Raw genomic sequence first — 19,239 nt, forward strand, 5'->3', positions numbered from 1 at the left:
TAAGCTGACACTGAGAGACATTCTACTTAATAAATGATGAGTGCTCTTCAAAAGTCTGAAGGTTATGAAGAATAAAATTGGAAATGTTACAGATTGGAGGATATGAAGGAGACATAGCAAATGAATGGGATGTGGATTCTGGATTGGATCCTGGAATAGAAGAGGGAGATAATGGGGGAAATGAGTGAAATTGGAATAAGTGCTTAGTTTAGTTAGGAATATCATACCAATGTTTTTTTCCTGGTTTTGGTAACTATACATACTCATGAAAGTTGTTAATCTTAGGAGGACTTAGGAGAAGCGTAGATGGAATTCTCTGTACTACTTTTTCAGCTTTTCTATAGGTTGAAAATGATTTCAAAACAAAAAGTTAAAAAGAAAATCTTTGAAAAAAAAAAAAAAAAGAGGAGGTACTATTTGAAGTCCCAGAAGGTGGGAAGAAAAGGAGCCAGGCAGGTGAGGAGACTGGGTGTGGGGAAGAAGGAGGAATTCCAGGAAGAGGAAACTGCTGGGGACAAGCTATATACACCTGCAGAAGAGCGAGGAGCCTTTGACCCATGGACTGAACTCAAGGTGGCTGCCGGGTGGGAACACAGATAGGGGTAAGAAGCTGGAAAGGCAGCCAGGCTTCAAAAGTCATCATAAAGGCTTTGGAATTTCTTCTACTGGGAGCAGAACCACAGAAAGTTTCAAGCTGAGAACTGGCTTGAAAAGGAAATCATGTAGTAAGGAAAACCTGGATAGGAGTGAGATATGGAAAGTCAAAGTGAATGGACAGGCTTATTGGATGTGGGCAGAAAGCTGCAGCGAAGGGATCAAGGGACGTCCCAGTGTGGTATTTACAGTTGAGGCTGTAAATACCACAAGGCCATCAAAGGGGGATGGTTGGAGAAAGGCAGCAGCTGGGAGTTAAGTTGAGGGATGTGTTCTGGACAATGAGTGTAGATGCTTGTGGGTCACCCAAGTCGAGATGTCTGGTGGCCATTTAACATGGAATCTAGAGGGGAGCCACAGATCAGAGAAGGTAGGTGGGGAACCATTGATTTCTGGGCAACTGTGGGAATTCACATGATGATGCAGGTGGAGAATCCACAACGAGAACAGGAAAGGCAACAAGCAGATGGGACCCTGGAACAGAATAAGGGACATGGGGCATGTGAGTAGCACCCAGAGAGAATTGAAGAGTGGCCTCACTGTACAAAACCTGCGTGGGTGTTTGTGTCTTGGGTTGTGAGGGTTTCAGGAGATAGTGTTGGCCGGAAAGACCACAACACTCAGTATTACAGAATAACACTTGTGACTCAGTCTACCTCCTCAATGGAGGAAACTCAAAGAAAGCACTGAGCAGACTTTGAGTCATTCAAGCCTCTTTTCCTCGCTCCCCAAACAACCTGAACTCTGACTCTTTGTCTGATACTCATTTGCTAGCCAGGAACTAGAAATTCAGAACTTGAGGTGGGAGCTGGAGAAAAGGTGCTGGGATGGGATTGTGGTGTGCTCACTTTTAAACCCTTGACAGCAGCCTACAACCGTGTATCTGCAGAGTAGGCACAAGATAGAAGGAATCTGCAGGGAAGAAGGAATCTTGGCATCTTCTAAAATATAAGAGCTGTGGGGAAGTGAAAGGGCTTTCCCAGCCTCACGTAGCTGGCTAGTGGCAGAGCCTGGGTTTCTGGTTTTTGAAACATGCTTCCCCACCACTCCCAAGGAAAGCCATGCACAGCAGCTGCATACATACAGTCAGGTGAGAGCCATTCAAGTTCAAGACTCATGTCAGCACATAAAAAGGAAAAAGGAAGGTATGAGGGTTGGGCATTATACACACTGGGTCCCATGCCCTGGACACCTCTGGTTCACGTGTTTCTCTATCCTTAGTATTCCTGCTCCGATACTCTTTATATACTCAGCATTCACCATCCCAGACCTTCTCCTAAACACACACACACACACAGCCTGTACCCTGTGGTCAGAACTTCTAGCTTCTCTAGGAGTTAGAACCAGTGGCAGGCAGACAATGGAAACCTCTACGATTCCCACCCCACTCTGGGTTCCTCCAGGCAGAGAAGGGGAGGGAGAAAGTGGCCGTGGCAAGCTTCTTCTCCAGGCTGGCGTGGCTCTTAGCTGACACTTCTCTCCTGGCTCCCCAGAGGATCACCCCTGCCCGAGCCCAAACAATGCTATCAGGCTTCCTATTAAATTGCCATCTGTTTCCCCTTTCCCAGGACAATGCAGTCCAGTCACAGAGCCTGTGAGCAGATACCCAGCGTTTTCACAGGTGCTACAAAGAAGGTGCATTTTCTCCATCATCTTTTTGGTGGTCTTCTGCTCTGACAGCATTTCTAAGGCTCTGACCAGTTATTGTTCTTGACTGAACCCCTCAGTAACTGTTGTTGACTGAACTAAAATCGCACAACATAAAAGTTGTGAGTTAGATTTCATCCAAGATCTTTCTGAGGACGATAGCCCGGAAGACAGCCTCTCAAATAGCTTTGAGGAGCTACTAAAAAGAGGTGAAGCAGGAGCCAGATATACATGAACCTTTTTCCTGGAAAAAACATGTAGTCAAGCCTAATAAGATTACTGCTAGTCACAAAAAACAGACATCTCAAGTTTTTTATTTTAGTGCTTTTCTATGTGCTGGAAGATGAAAGAATCTGGGGTCTTTGCAAATTTTCCATAGACATGCATCTTAACCACCTAGAGGCTAGTATATCCAAAGCACAGGATGCTTCCTGTTTTTCTCCATCTTGAATTCCCCTCAGGGCACAATGCCCAAAGTGCCTAAAGGCTTGACCCTTGTAGAACTGGAATAGTAGGCAACATTTTTTCTCTGCACTGTGTAAGAAGGCAGAAGAGGAGAAGGGAACAAGCTGTGAGCCAGGGATGTGAGCCACTCTACTGAGCTCTGCTGCCCACACAGCGAGGACCTGTAATTTCTAATCCTTCAGGTTTGGTTTCATCACTCATTAAAGATAAAAAGTAGCAATAATAATAATTGGCCTGCCTTGAGCTTCCCTGATGACTCAGTGGTAAAGAAACCGCCTGCCAATACAGGAGACACAGACTCGATCCCTGGTCCAGGAAGATCCCATATGTAGCAGAGCAACTAAGCCCCTGAGCCACAGCTACGGAGCCTGTTCTCTAGAGCTTGGGAGCAGTAGCTACAAAAGCCTGAGCACCCTACAGCCCCATGCTCCGCAACAAGAGAAGCCACCGCGGTGAGAAGCCCACGAACGACAGCTAGAGAGTAGGCTCTGCTCACTGCAAGTACAGCAAGCCTGCACACAGCAACAAAGACTCAGAACAGCCAAAAATAAGGTAAAGAAATGAATAAAAATAAAATTATTAATAATAATAATTGACCCGCCTCTCTACATGGAGTGAATCAAATAAACTAAAATACCCTAGCGGGCCATCCAAGCTCTCAAGTGTTCTGCTAATATAGTCATCTCTTTATGAAAGATTTTTATATTTAATATGGGTTTTAACTCCCCAAATAATATCCAGTAAATGGGTACTTACTGGGTATCACAAATCGGTATCTAGCAAAAGGAATGATGGATAAATTAGTGTACACTATTTTCACGGAATACTATGCAACTGTAAGAAACAATGAGGAGACTTGGGAGAAGCGAACCGACCACCCAGTAAGGCTGAAGAGCTCCATACCCCACGCTCAGCATTTCCCCTCCCAAGTACAGACTCCGGAGAAATTCTCTCACATACACACAGAAGAAGGGAAATTCAAGAATGTTTTATAACTGCATTGATTGACACACTAAAAAAAGGAGTGGGGGGAGAGGGAACCATCGAAATGCACCAAAAGAAGAATAGATAACTATTTTTATCACATTCTTGCATTAGAATCAAGGGAAATGAATGAGCCTGAACTACCCACTTCAGTTTGAATGAATTTCATAAACATAAATTTGAGTGAAAAAAGCAAGTTTCAGAAAATACATATAGAATGATACCATTATTATAAAATTTGGAAACATGCAAGAACTCTCACATGGTGATGGGTATAAACCTAGATAGCCAAAGAATGGGCCTCCCTGGTGGCTCAGATGGTAAAGAACTTGCCTGCAACATGAGAGAACCAGGTTCGATCCCTGGGTCCGGAAGATCCTCTGGAGAAGGGAATGGCAACCCACTCCAGTACTCTTGTCTGGAGAATCCTATGGACAAAGGATCCTGGTGGGTTACAGTCCATGGGGTCACAAAGAGTCATACATGACTGAGCAATTTTCAACTTCTGGGCAAAGAATAAAGAATTCATGGGGACAAGAAGCACTAAATTCAAGATGTTGCAGGGGGATATGATCAATGTATTGATCATCTTTATTTATCAAGCTGGGTGGTGGGTACAGGTGTGCTCATTATATTGTCTCTAGACCTTTCTGAAGTATTTCATTATCATTTTAATGGGGGAGACCTATTACATACCAACCTCAGGACTTCCCTGGTGGCCCAGTGGTTAAGACTTCATCTTCCAATGCAGGGATGCAAGTTTGATCCCTGGTCAGGAAACTAAGATCCCACATGTCTCAAGGCAAAAAAAACAAAACATAAAATGAAGGAATACTGTAACAGATTCAATAAAGACTTTAAAAATGGTCCATATAAAAAAAACTTCCTATGTATCAACCTAGAATATCCAGTATAGTATTAAATGAAATGAAAGCCTTTGTATACAGCATAAGATTCTGATTTCATATATATGTATATATGTGTATTATTGATAAATACAGGAGGGAAGTCTAAAGGATATAAACCAAGTCTGAATAAGAGTGACAATAGAGGATACTTCTGAGAGATGGGATTACAAGATAAAAGAATATTTCTTTTCTTTGTTTCTTCATGTATTTCTATGTTACTCATATTTATTACAAATACCATGTATTATTTTTAGAATTCAATAATAATATGTGCACAAATTCAAGTAATATATGAACAGCAGTCTTCTAATCCATTGTTTCAACAAATGTTTTTAAGTACCTATCATGTAATTCAGGCACAGGGTTAGATGCTGGGGACACCATAACTAACAAAAATTAATGCTGCCTTAGTCTTCATGGAGTTTATATTCCAGTGGCAGAGACAAATATTGGTCAAATCATCACTCCGTGAAATGTAAAGTGGTACCCGTGTTACATTACAGACAGCAGGGTAGAATATTTGCCCTGTTCAGGAAGGTCAAACAGGCCATCTCAGAATAAGGAAGCTGTGATCTTGAAAAGAAGCAGAATTTACCTGGGAGAAGTGGGAAGGACATTCTAAGACAAGGACAAGCACATGCAAATGCCCTGTGGTATGCAGGGCCATGGTGGAATGAAGGGTTTGTTCATGTAGCTGCTGGTGCCATGTGCTAAAACAGGAAATTCTGCAGGAAGAGCAGGTTTAGCTGGGTGTGGCCAGGAAGTTTTCATATATGAGTTTCAGAAGATGTCATATGATACAGAATGTTATTAGCAACCCAGGAAAGAAGAAAGTCCTGACAGTATCAGACAAATAATCATAACTCTAATACTTATTGAACATTTACTGTGTGCCAGGCACTGTTCTAAATATTGGATCTATTAACTAATTTAAACATCACAACAACTTTATGAGGTAGGTACTATGCTTATGTCCATTTTACAGATTAGAACATCGAGAAACAGATGGAAAAACATAAAAGCACAGAAGTTTTGGTCATATGATACCTGAATGTGTAAAGGCAAAATAACTTTTAATTATTTGATGTTTTCATTTTCTGTTACAATAGTGATAATTTTACAGAAAATTTGAGGTTCTCCAAACTGGGGACTATGTACTGACACCTGAGCATTTCAAAAACATTTGCTACAGAAAGTTGTTCACTGTTAGCTGAATATATGTGGCAAATTTTCCACACAATGCACTTGATTTCTGTTCCCCTAGTGGAAAAATGTTAGCTATTTGTCAATAATTTGGGTTACAGGTAAACTATAATTAATAAGCTATAGCAATATTTTCTTACTAGAAGCTTAAGAAACAATCCCAAAGAAATAAAACAAAACAATGACAAAAAATCCTGCCAGCCTTTGCAAAAGGGATCACAAGCGTTATGAACTCTCATCTGTGTGTTAGACAGGTACATAGCCAACTTAAGTACTTGCATTCATGAAGTGACACATCTATGAATTAGTAAGGATGACGCCAGCTGACTGGGAACCATAAACAATTGTTAAACATTTTCCTAACATATAACGTGCAGCTTTTAAAATATTCTAGAAAGAGGGATATAATAGAACACCACACCTCAAATTCTGCCACAGACGATGCTCCATCAAAAAGTCTGACCTTAATTACCATGTAGATTACAAATAGAGATGGATATTCTCAGGGCAAGAAACACAGCTTCCCATGCCAACATTTAAACCATGAAAGCTCCCTCGCTCAGCACAAAGCCGACAAGTCAATCAGACCGAAACTAGCAAGCCTGGGCTGGTTGGTCGGCCCCGCAGAGGTTGGGGCTTTGCTCTGCTCCGTCAGCTGTTCTTCCACTCCCAATGGGCCTCAATTCCCACTTTATATTTATATCCCAGCTGCTGCCAAAGGCCATGGCTGTGCCAACCACACAGCAAAAATAGAAGAGATGGGGAAATAACCGTACACATTAATAACCGATGGGTTTTTAAACCACGAAGCAGGAATTTGGGTCTATTCAACTTCACAAAAGAACTTTTATGAGGGACTGATGGAAGTTGCAGTTTCTATGGCTACCTGATACAAATATCATGTGGCTGGATTTTTCTCCCAATATGAATCATTCTGAAAAGGTTTCTAAATGTGTCTGTGGTATCTATTCTGTAGCATAACGCAGGAGAAAAATGAGAACAGATCTTGAATCACACACAATCTAAGTATAAACAATAATACTGCTCAAATACACAATTTAAAAGGCTGAGTTGCGACACAGGGAAGAAAACTGGTCTGAGGATGGGGAAGACCTGGTTTGGAATCGTTGCTCTTTTATGCTCAAAATTAAGTTTCTTTGCTCCTTCCCCCGGAGAAGGCAATGGCACCCCACTCCAGTACTCTTGCCTGGAAAATCCCATGGACAGAGGAGCCTGCTGGGCTGCAGTCCATGGGGTCGCTAGGAGTCGGACACATGACTGAGCGACTTCCCTTTCACTTTTCACTTTCATGCATTGGAGAAGGAAATGGCAACCTACTCCAGTGTTCTTGCCTGGAGAATCCCAGGGACGGGGGAGCCTGGTGGCCTGCCGTCTGTGGGGTCGCAGAGAGTCAGACAGGACTGAAACGACTTAGCAGCAGCAGCAGCAGCAGCAGCTCCTTCCCCAAATGGGCTGGCTCTACCCTTGGTCGCTGTGGGGATTAGTGAGGAAAAGAACCTACGGTGCGCTAGCCCAGGGTTGATTTCCAAAATGCATTTTTTTTTTTTTTTTTTTTTTTAGCTCAGACACTGTGTATGCTGCATTTTCAGCTGGTACTCTTCAGTCCCAGCTTGTTTGCTTGGTCCATATATTTTTTAGTGTAATCAATTCTAGGCAACCCTCTGATAACCCACATTTTAACATAAATATATTTAGATTCACTGGTTTCAATTAAAAAGATGAGTAGTTACCATATGTGGGAAACTTACTGTGGGTAAAACTAGACAAGAAATTACCTGTTTAGCAAAGTCATACTTGAAGGGTAAGAACTAGGACATTTTGACTCATGGCTCCCAAACCATTACAGAAGCTTCCAACACACTCAGAGGCAAGCGCCTGTTGGAAGAGGTTATTTATGGGAGGAGGCGAGAGACACTATGGGAAAATTAAAGTTACTATTAAAGTCATGAGGTCATCAAGCTCAACAGCTAGATGGGAGCTTAGAAGTCTAGTTGGATCCCCTGACTTATTTTTCTTAATTTACTTAATTGGCCGCATCAGGTCTTAGCTGCTCCACATGGAATCTAGAGCGCATGCTCAGCAGTTGTGGCATCCGGGCTTAATTGCCTCGAGGCATGTGAGTCTCAGTTCCCTGGCCAGGGATCGAACCTGAATCCCCTGTGTGGAAAGGCAGATTCTTAATCACTAGACCACCACGGAAGTCCCTCCTGAGTTTTTAGATTGAGAATATAAGGCTAAGGAAAATGGGTGGATTGCCTTGGGTCTCCCAATTTAATATGGTTTAACTGGAACTAGAACACAAGCCAATGCATGCACTTTGGTCCACGGGTGCAAGAAAGGATAACCTCTAACCTTAACTGGCAAAACAGTGAGTACCATTTAATAAATACTTCCTAAATAGGAGTCCTATTTTTTTTTTTAAGTGGCAATTTCCCTTCATTGCAAATAAAGCAGGGATCCTCAACCCCCAGGCCATGCACCAGTACCAGTTCTCAGCTAGTTAGGAAGCAGGCCGCACAGCAAGGGGTGAGTGGCAGGTGAGCCAACCTTCATCAGCCTCTCCGCATCGCTCTTCTTTGCTTGCATTACCGCCTGAAACCAGCTTCCCACCCTCCTAGAAAGAAAAGATAGCACTAAGTCGCACCGGACTCTTGCGATCTCATGCACTGTAGTCTGCCAGGCTCCTCTGTCCATGGGATTCTCCAGGCAAGAATACTAGAGTGGGTTGCCATTTCCTTCTCCAGGGCAACTTCCCAACATTGAACCCAGGTCTCACGCACTGCTTTCTTATCTCTCCATACTATTCTTTGGATTTCTGCATTCAAATGGGTTTATCTTTGCTTTTCTCCTTTGCCTTTCACTTCTCTTCTTTTCTCAGCTATTTGTAAGGCCTCCTCAGAAAACCATTTTGGCTTTTTGCATTTCTTTCTCTTGGGGATGGTCTTGATCACTGCATCCTGTACAATATCATGAACCTCTCTCTGTTCATAGTTCTTCATGCACTCTGTCTATCAGATCTATCTCTTGAGTCTATTTCTCACTTTCACTGTATAATCATAAGGGATTTGATTTAGGTCATACCTAAATAGTCTGGTGGTTTTCCTTAATTTATTCAATTTAAGTCTGAATTTGGCAATAAGGAGTTCATGATCTGAGCCACAGTCAGCTCCTGGTCTCATTTTTGCTGACTGTATAGAGCTTCTCCATCTTTGGATACAAAGAATATAATCAATCTGATTTCGGTATTGACCATCTGGTGATGTCCATGTATAGAGTCTTCTCTTGTGTTATTGGAAGAGGGTGTGTGCTAGGACCAGTGTGTTCGCTTGGCAAAATTCTGTTAGTCTTTGACCTGCTTCCTTTTGTACTCCACAGCCAAATTTGCCTGTTAATCCAGGTATCTCTTGACTTCCTACTTTTACATTCCAGTCCCCTATAATGAAAAGGACATCTTTTTTGGGTGTTAGTTCTAGAAGGTTTTGTAGGTCTTCATAGAATGGTTCAACTTCACTTCTTCAGCATTACTGGTTGGGGCTTGGATTACTGTGATAGACTTGGATTACTGTGATATTGAATGGTTTGCCTTGGAAACGAACAGAGATCATTCTGTCATTTTTGAGATTGTAACCAAGTACTGCGTTTCAGATTTTTTGTTGACTCTGATGGCTATGCCATTTCTTCTAAGGGATTCCTGCCCACAGTAGTAGACATAAGGGTCATCTGAGTTAAATTTACCCATTCCAGTCCATTTTAGTTCGCTGATTCCTAGAATGTTGATGTTCACTCTTGCCATCTCCTGTTTGACCACTTCCAATATGCTTTCATGGACCTAACATTCCAGGTTCCCATGCAATATTGCTCTTTATAGCATCAGATTTTACTTCCATCACCAGTCACATCCACAACTGGGTGTTGTTTTTGCTTTGGCTCTGTCTCTTCATTCTTTCTGGAGTTATTTCTCCACTGATCTCCAGTAGTGTATTGGGCACCTACCGACCTGGGGAGTTCATCTTTCAGTATCCTATCTTTCTGCCTTTTCATACTGTTCATGGGCTTCTCAAGGCAAGGATACTGAAGTGGTTTGCCATTCCCTTCTCCAGTGGACCACATTTTGTCAGAACTCTCCACCATGATCCATCCATCTTGGGTGGCCCTGCATGGCATGGCTCATAGTTTCATTGAGTTAGACAAGGCCGTGGTCCATGTGATCAGTTTGGTTAGTTTTCTGTGATTGTGGTTTTCATTCTGTCTGCCCTCTGATGGATAAGAATAAGAGGCTTATGGAAGCTCTTATCTCTCCAAAGAACAGCAAGGAGAGATAAGAAAGCCTTCCTCAGTGATCAACGCAAAGAAATAGAGGAAAACAATAGAATGGGAAAGTCTAGAGATCACTTAAAAAAAAAATTAGAGATACAAAGAGAACATTTCATGCAAAGATGGGCACAATAAAGGACAGAAATGGTATGGACCTAACAGAAGCAGAAGATATTAAGAAGAGGTGGCAAGAATACACAGAAGAACCATACAAAAAAGATCTTCATGACCCAGGTAACCACGATGGTGTGATCACTCACCTAGAGCCAGACATCCTGGAATGCAAAGTCCAGTGGGCCTTAGGAAGCATCACTATGAACAAAGCTAGTGGAGGTGATGGAATTCCAGTTGAGCTATTTCAAATCCTAAAAGATGATACTGTTAAAGTGCTGCACTCAATGTGCCAGCAAATTTGGAAAACTCAGCAGTGGCCACAGGACTGGAAAAGGTCAGTTTTCATTCCAATCCCAAAGAAAGGCAATGCCAAGGAATGTTCAAACTACTGTACAATTGCACTCATCTCACACATCTAATTACTTTAGCAAAGTAATGCTCAAAATTCTCCAAGCCAGGCTTCAACAGTACATGAACTGTGAGCTTCCAGATGTTCAAGCTGGATTTAGAAAAGACAAAGGAACCAGAGATCAAATTGCCAACATCTGCTGGATCATGGAAAAAGCAAGAGAGTTCCAGAAAAACATCTACTTCTGCTTTATTGACTATGCCAAAGCCTTTGACTGTGTGGATCTCAACAAACTGTGGAAAATTCTTCAAGAGATGGGAATACCAGACCACCTGACCTGCCTCTTGAGAAATCTGTATGCAGGTCAGGAAACAACAGTTAGAACTGGACATGGAACAACAGATTGTTTCCAAATCAGGAAAGGAGTGCATCAAGGCTGTATATTGTCACCCTGCTTATTTAACTTATATACGGAGTACATCAGGTGAAATGCCGAGTTGGAATCAAGATTGCCGAGAGAAATATCAATAACCTCAGATATGCAGATGACACCACACTTATGGCAGAAAGTGAAGAACTAAAGAGCCTCTTGGTGAAACTGAAAGAGGAGAGTGAGAAAGCTGGCTTAAACTCAACATTCAGAAAACTAAGGTCATGGTATCCGGTCCCATCACTTCATGGCAAATAGATGGGAAAACAATGGAAACAGTGAGAGACTTTATTGGCAGGGGTGGGGTGGGGGGCGGGGAGGCTCCAAAATCACTGCAGATGGTGACTGCAGCCATGAAATGAAATACACTTGCTCCTTGGAAGAAAAACTATGACCAACCTAGATAGCATATTAAAAAGCAGAGACATTACTTTGCCAACAAAGGTCCATCTAGTTAAAGTTATGGTTTTTTCAATAGTCCTGTATGGATGTGAGAGTTGGACTATAAAGAAAGCTGAGCACAGAAGAATTAATGCTTTTGAACTGTGATGCTGGAGAAGACTCTTTGTTGAGAGTCCCTTGGACAGCAAGGAGATCCAACCAGTCCATCCTAAAGGAAATCAGTCCTGAATATTCATTGGAAGGACTGATGCTGAAGCTGAAACTCTAATACTTTGGCCACCTGATGTGAAGAACTGACTCACTGGAAAAGACCCTGATGCTGGGAGAGATTGAAGGCAGGAGGAGAAAGGGACAACAGAGAATGAGATAGTTGAATGGCATCACCGACTCAATGGACATGAGTTTGGGTATACTCTGGGAGCTGGTGATGGACAGGGAAGCCTGGCATGCTGCAGTCCATGGGCTCACAAAGAGTTGGACACGAGTGAGCAACTGAACTGAACTCCTGCACTGCAGACAGATGCTTTACTGAGCTACACGGGAAGCCCTTCCCACCCTCCTATCCATGGAAAAATTGTCCTTCATGAGACCAGTCCCTGATGCCATAAAGGTTGGAGACTACTGGAATAAAGGACCCTTTCCCCATATCCCTAATACATGTGCACTCTAAGATTTAAGATTACCAGTTACTGGGGGAATACTGGTACCAACTACCATTCTGTCACGGGGGCTTTCTTTTCCATATGAGAAAAGGGTACCGAAGAATGTAAGGTGCAACCAAGTAAAAGGGAAAATCAGTAAACATCTTTTCAAGTCATACAGGCTCCACGGAGATACTTCATAGTGCTGGTAGGGGCTTGCATACCTTCTGAAAAGCAACCCACAGGTAAAGGATGTTGGCTGTCTGAAAAGTGAACTGAATATCATGAGGGGTAGATGAAAACTACAGTGGGCATTCATAGTAACTGGGTACCAGTTAGTGACAAGCAGTCAAGGATTCAGAGACTCATGAACCAAATCACAGGGATTCTGCCATACAACTGCTAGTCAAATTCAAGTCAAAGTCAGGGTTTGTTTTTGTTTCCTTTGCTCTTGAGGCTGAATATCAGTAAACCCCAGACCAAAAATATCAGTCATGGAATGAAGACATCTGGTTTCATTAAGTTGGCAAAACTAATTTGCCCTTTGTGGTTGCTTCCTGTTTAGCAATTAATAAAATGAAACTAATTGTTATGAAATCGCTGGATGTTTCTTCATTACGTCAATGGAGTGAAGAAAGAGGGAGGGAATGGTTCTAGATTAAAAGAGAATGATGAAGAGACATAAACAAATGCAATGTACAGACTTGATTGATTCAAATAAACCAAGAGTAAGTGGAGTTGATGATGGACAGGGAAGCCTGGCATGCTGCAGTCCATGTGGTGCAAAGAGTTGGACACAACTGAGCAACTGAACCGGCTGAAGTGACATTTAGGGACAAGTGGGCACATTTGGGCAGGGGAAGAAGATGAGTATTAGCTACAACTGTGTGTGCGTATTCAGTCATGTCTGACTTTTTGCGACCCTATGGAATGTAGCCTACCAGGCTCCTCTGTCCGTGGGATTTTCCAGGCAAGAATACTGGAGTGGGTTGCCAATTCCTCCTCCAGGGGATCTTCCCGACCCAGGGATCAAACCCACATCTCCTGCTTTGGCAGGCAGATTCTTTACCACTGAGCCACCTGGGAAGCCCCTTAGATACAACTGAGGAATTACTGTTGTTAGATCTTGTGGTAAGATAGGGAGAAGTCCTGACTTTTTATAGATGTGTAACCCATATTTAAGGGAGAAGTGTCATGTTATAAGAACTTTAAAATATTTAAGTAAAAGTAATAAGTGAAATAAATTAGCTACTTTCTGCTGTACTCATTGGCCCCCCAAACAAAGAGACCTTGAGAGTCCCATAAGGGAAAGAACAACCATCCTTCAGACATCCCTTGAATTGGTTTATCATGTCTATTTATCTTATACAGTGGAAGCTATATTTCTTTTATATTCCTTAAAAGAAATGAAACATTTTACATTTAGGTATTAGTATCCCCTGAAAGGGAAGATGGCTAATTTTATAAACATAGTTTATGGTATTACCTTTAACTGTAAAAATATATTCCCAGTCCAGTGGTTAAGACTCCGAATTCCCAATGCAGGGGATCTGGGTTCGATCCTTGGTCAGGGAACTAAGATCCCACATGTCTCATGGCATTGCCAAAAATATAAATAAAAATGTCTTCAACAGCCCTCAGTTTTGGATGTGTGAAGGTCTAGGACAATAGAGTTCTGAGCAATAATAATACATATGATGGGAAAGGGCTTTAGAGGAAAAAGCCAAGTTCTGCTCTTAAATTAGAAAGCACTTTTTTTTAAAGAGTTAAAGACATAATCAGAAAATCCTTTTGTTAGCTTCCTGTACTCCATCATAAATTGGTTAGGCCAGCTACGGATTATCCCCTGGGTGGGAGGGAAGGTAATGGGTGGTCTGATGAGGTTTTGCAAGGGCAGCTTCAATCTTTCTTGATCTCAGCAGTGCATACTGACCAAGTGCTTGTTGTATGGTGATAGCTGTGCCCAGAGCAAGCCCCTGACTGTCAGATGGGAGGTGTGTTTAAAACTAGCACTACCAGGGCTTCCCACACCACTTCCTGTACCACTCAGGTCACTTCCTCCCTCCTGTGACCACAGGGAATGACATGTGTTCCATGAAGTGTTAGCTTTGCCAGTTGATACCTGGCATTTCAAGGAAAAGCCAGAGGTGCACCATGAGGCATATTTTCTCTGTTAATTCTCTTTCTTCTCTAAGAAGAGAATCTTCAGGTTCTAGGATGGTAACGGAGACAACTCATCACCAGGAGGTGAACCACAGATGGTGAAAAGTTTGCCCTGGACCATCCTCTCCCACTGATACAGCTCCTCTGATGATGAATAACCCCAAGCTGAGATAGCTGGTGATGATGAGAATTTTCCATCAGTACCAATGGAACTGCTGTTCTGATCTTCAGGGGATCATGCCCTCATTATTAGCACCACATTCTTACCAAAAGAGCTAGCACTCTTACACCCCATCGTCAAATCTCTACGAATTTTATCTATTTGCTGGCCCAAGGAAAGATGCAGAAACTGCTTGAAAAGATTACTATAAATAGCCTAACCACTGTACCAACAAACATGCTGAACAAAAACTCTCAAAAAATAATTGTCCATTTGCTTAGTAATTAGTTACACCCTACCATTCCTTCAAAGGAAAGCATGCCACATGCACGGTGATTTGTATCTCTGTTAGCCACATAAGCTCTGGAACAACAGGAAATACAGAGGTAAAGGAACAGAACTCCACTAAAACTGCTGCTTTGAAGACAGGGATATTTATGCCAAGCTTTGTTGTTCTGAGGTTACTGAGTGACTCCTCTTTCATCACCGCTGAGGCTCTTAAGAGCTCTGAGCAGAAACGTCCAACCTACCTGGATATATTGGATTCCCTGGTCTACAGAATATATAATTCTAACATCCGTGCCACTGTGTACACACACACACGCAGACATTGTTTACTTGTTGGTAATCACCACAATCAAAACTGTGAAAAAACTCTCACTGTGTTCGGCCAACACAATTTTGAAACTTAGTCCTTGAGACACAGAAGGAAGAGCCAAAAATACTCATTTTACTCGTGCAGTAATGTCCTACCTCATTAAAAATAAAAATAACTGATTTCCAGAAAACTCGTCAGCCTATTGTCACTGCAGTTGTTCATCTTCCTTCAGGTGCAAAAAGGTTCTCAAAGGTCAAACGCTTCTCTTCCAAAGATGTTTACCCAGTGGCCCAAATCTGCCAGGATGCACAGCTGTGAATGGCATGTGAAGTTCAAAGGCTTGAAATCCTGTTTTCATTCTCGACACACTAGATTTTCTAGGTCTTTTGACACTGCTTCCTTTCAACTCTTTTAATCATGCCCTAAATTCTTCAGGCACCCTGGGGCCCGGCTGAAAATACAGGTATCTATTCAAACATTGTTACTTTTACTGATGCAAAGGAATACCCTGGGAATTTAAACTAACCCACTTCCTTCACTTTTCTTGCCAACTGAAGGTTCAGGAAACCAGACCTGAATACTAACGCTTCTCCCTAGAATAATAAGGAAGTAAAGGTGCAGGAGACAGGATAATACTGGCTGGGTTATCCGTGCACTGAAATCATTCCTCATGCAGGGTCACCCCAGTGTGAGGCCTTCTGTACCTACATAATATATCTCTTGGAAGGGGTCTCACATGGGCTGGGTCATATCAGTTTGGGTTTAGAACACAGTAAAATGCCATAGTGGCTCTGTAATAAAGGAATAGCTAGGGGAATGCAGATTTTTATTTGTGTCTTTGTTTTCTTTTTCCCTTTGGAAAACAATTGGGCCAAATATTAAAAAAAAAAAACAAAAACAAAAAACAAATATTATCAAGAACTTTAAAACTTTCTCAATAATCCTCTTTCTAAAAAGTTATTCTAAGCCAATATTAGAAACTTTGACAAATATTTGTGGACAGATATATTCATCCCATTGTAAATCTGTGAAAGGGGAAAAAACACAACCTAAATTTCTAATTGGATAATAATAAACTGAAGTGCACCTCACTTTATAAACTATGGCATTATCATTTGAAAAGCTTTTTTCAAAAAGTATCTACTGATGTAAAACTGCTTACGTTAATGTTAAAATTTTAAAGTGAAAGTATGATATTTCATATATAGTATGTTTCTAATTTGGGTAGAGAAATATTCATAGAGCAGTAAGAAAATATAAGTGTGAACAGTGATGATCTCTGGAGAATAGGATAACTGACATTTCTTTTTATTTTTATCTTTCTGTATTTTCTAAATTATCTGAAATGTGCATATTGAACTTCAATAAGGAGGAACATATATTTAAATAAAGTAACTTATATGCATCATCTCCCTCCTTTTACCCACACAAAAATATCAGAAAAAATGAGTTTAAATAAATTCAGATGTTATGGGGGAGACTTAAAGTATTAGACATTGCAGTAGTTCCTGCAATTGGCTTTAAAATAGATTGCAGATAAAATTTCAAAACAGATAAAACATAAAATGGAATTGTACTTATCCATTTATATTTTGAAGATAGAATTTTAAAATTTTAATTTATGTTATTGAAGAATAGTTGATTTACAATGCTGTATTAGTTTCTGGTGTACAATCATCAGTTATATGTGTGTGTGTGTGTGTGTGTGTGTATACATATATAATATAATTTTTTGCATCTGTTAATCCCAAACTCCCAATGCATCCCTCCCCTACTCGCTCCCCCTTGGCAACCACAAGTCTGGTCTCTATGTCTGTGTGTTTGTTTCTGTTTTGTGGATAAGTTCATGTGTGTCATATTTTAGATTCCACATATAAGTGATATCATATGATATTTGTCTCTTTCTGACTTACTTCACTTAGTATGATAATTTATAAGTAGATCCATGTTGTTGTCAATGATATTGTTTCATTCTTTATGGTTGTTTCATTCTTCATGGCTGAGTAGTAGTCCATGGAATACAACATTTACACCAGATGTTCATTATTAATTCAAATTTTAGCAAGCTCTATAAAATGTTTTCCTCAACCTCCTTTCAACACTGACATCTTCATTTTCTGGGACCCTAAACATGTTTGTTTGCTCTTTTTATCAGTCAATATGTATTGAATACAGAATTGATGCTTTTGAACCAGCCCATCTGAAAAGAAATCAGTCCTGAATGTTCATTGGAAGGACTGATGTTGAAGGTAAAACTCCAATACTTTGGCCACCTGATGTGAAGAACTGACTCATTGGAAAAGACCCTGATGCTGAGAAAGATTGAAGGCAGGAGAAGGCGATGACAGAGGATGAGATGGTTGGATGGCATCACTGAATCAATGGACATGAGTTTGAGTCAACTCTGGGAGTTGGTGATGGACAGGGAGGCCTGGCGTGCTGCAGTCCATGGGGTCGCAAAGAGGCAAGCACAACTGAGTGACTGAACTGAACTGATTGGCCACACACCATGCTGGGGACCAAGGATACAGTAGTAAGTAAAACAAACGTGATCATTGATATTTTCTCACTAGGCTATATGTTCCAATGAATACTAGGCAAGCTCTCCTTACAGAACACAAAGAGTTCTATTAAGGAAAAGAGCCAAGTGGGGTCCAATATAGGTGTCAGGTGCCAGGAAAGACATTTCCAAGGGATGAAGAAGAACCAGCCATGGGGATACCATTTGTAGGCACATGAAACAGCATATGCAAATGTCCTACAGCAGAAAGGTGTTCACTATGTCTTAGGAACTGCCAGGAATCCCTTGTACCTGAGAAAGTGTAACTGATGGAACAATGACATTGGGAGGAGTTGGAAAAGGGTTGGCAGGAACCATAGCAGTCAGTGATTTCCACAGGCCATGGTAAGGAGCTGGATTTGCTGAAGTACAAAGCCAATGGTTTTCTTCATTCTTGAGCAAATTTTTTAAATCTGATTTTTTAGCTAATTATAAACTCATAAGAAGTTGTGTAGATTCCTATGTACCCTTCACCCAGCTTCCCCCAAGAGTAGGATCTTACAAGAGACTAATATCAAAACTAGGAGACTGACATCAATACAAGATCGTTAACTAGACTACAGATCCTATTCAGCTTTACAGATTTTTTATATATGTTTATTCATTTGTACACATCCGTGGTTCTATCCAATTTTAACCCACGTATAGACTTGAGTGAAGGATTTCAAATAAGTGACAGACTCTGATTTATGTTTTTGGCAGTAACCACAGAGGAGAGTGGGTTGGCTCAGGAGACTAGTCAGGAGGCTCCTACTACAAGGCACCGAAGGAAGCAGCAGAGATGTGAAAAATCCATGGAATTATTTGGGAGGTAGAGGAGGTGGGGCCAGCCAGGCTTGGAGGAAACTGGATAAGGAGGGTGAGGGAAGGAGAGAAATTAGACACTCCAGGTTTCTGGCTTGAACAGCTGCGTGGACAGTGATGTCATTTCCCAGGAGGACGGTGCCTGGTCATGGAGTACGTTGGGTCTGGGCTATGAGTTTGAGATGCAAGCGGGACAACTTGGAGTGGAAGACACACATTTGAGAGTCAGAAGCATATCAGTGGTATTTAAAGCCATTAAAAGCCATAAGTGAAATTTGACTGTTTTTTTAAGTCACAACACTGTACAATATAATCTTCCTTATCATAGTAAAATAATCTGACTTAAAATAAGAAGCCTTGACTAAGATCACCAAGGAAGTGAGTATAAAGAGACAGTCCAGAGCAGAGCGCTAAGCAACTCAACACCATAAGTAGTCTGCACGTGTTCATTCTACTTAACCATTTCCCAGTCATTTCACTGATAGTGATACCTCCTTCAAGAGACTCTAAACCTACATGCAGTGGAGATGCTGCCTTACCAGCTTGTTCTGCTCTGCACAATGCCTGGCATGGTTGCATGCACCTAGGAATGCTCAATAAATTTGGTTCTATTCAGTAAACATTTGCTAGCCATGATGGATTTGCCTGGTATTAAGATAAAGCACTGGAAGACCAAGAACACAGCTTAACTGGCTCAACAGAATCAAAGCTCCACCTGCACTAAAATGATGAAATCAATGGAGTCAGAAGAGACATTTTCCTCTTGAGTAGTAAATCCCACAAGCTTTGATGCTGATTTGATGGAACAAAAGAAGATGCCAA

This window comes from Bubalus bubalis, chromosome 2 (genome assembly GCF_019923935.1).
Source record: "Bubalus bubalis isolate 160015118507 breed Murrah chromosome 2, NDDB_SH_1, whole genome shotgun sequence".
NCBI classification, from domain to species: Eukaryota; Metazoa; Chordata; class Mammalia; order Artiodactyla; family Bovidae; genus Bubalus; species Bubalus bubalis.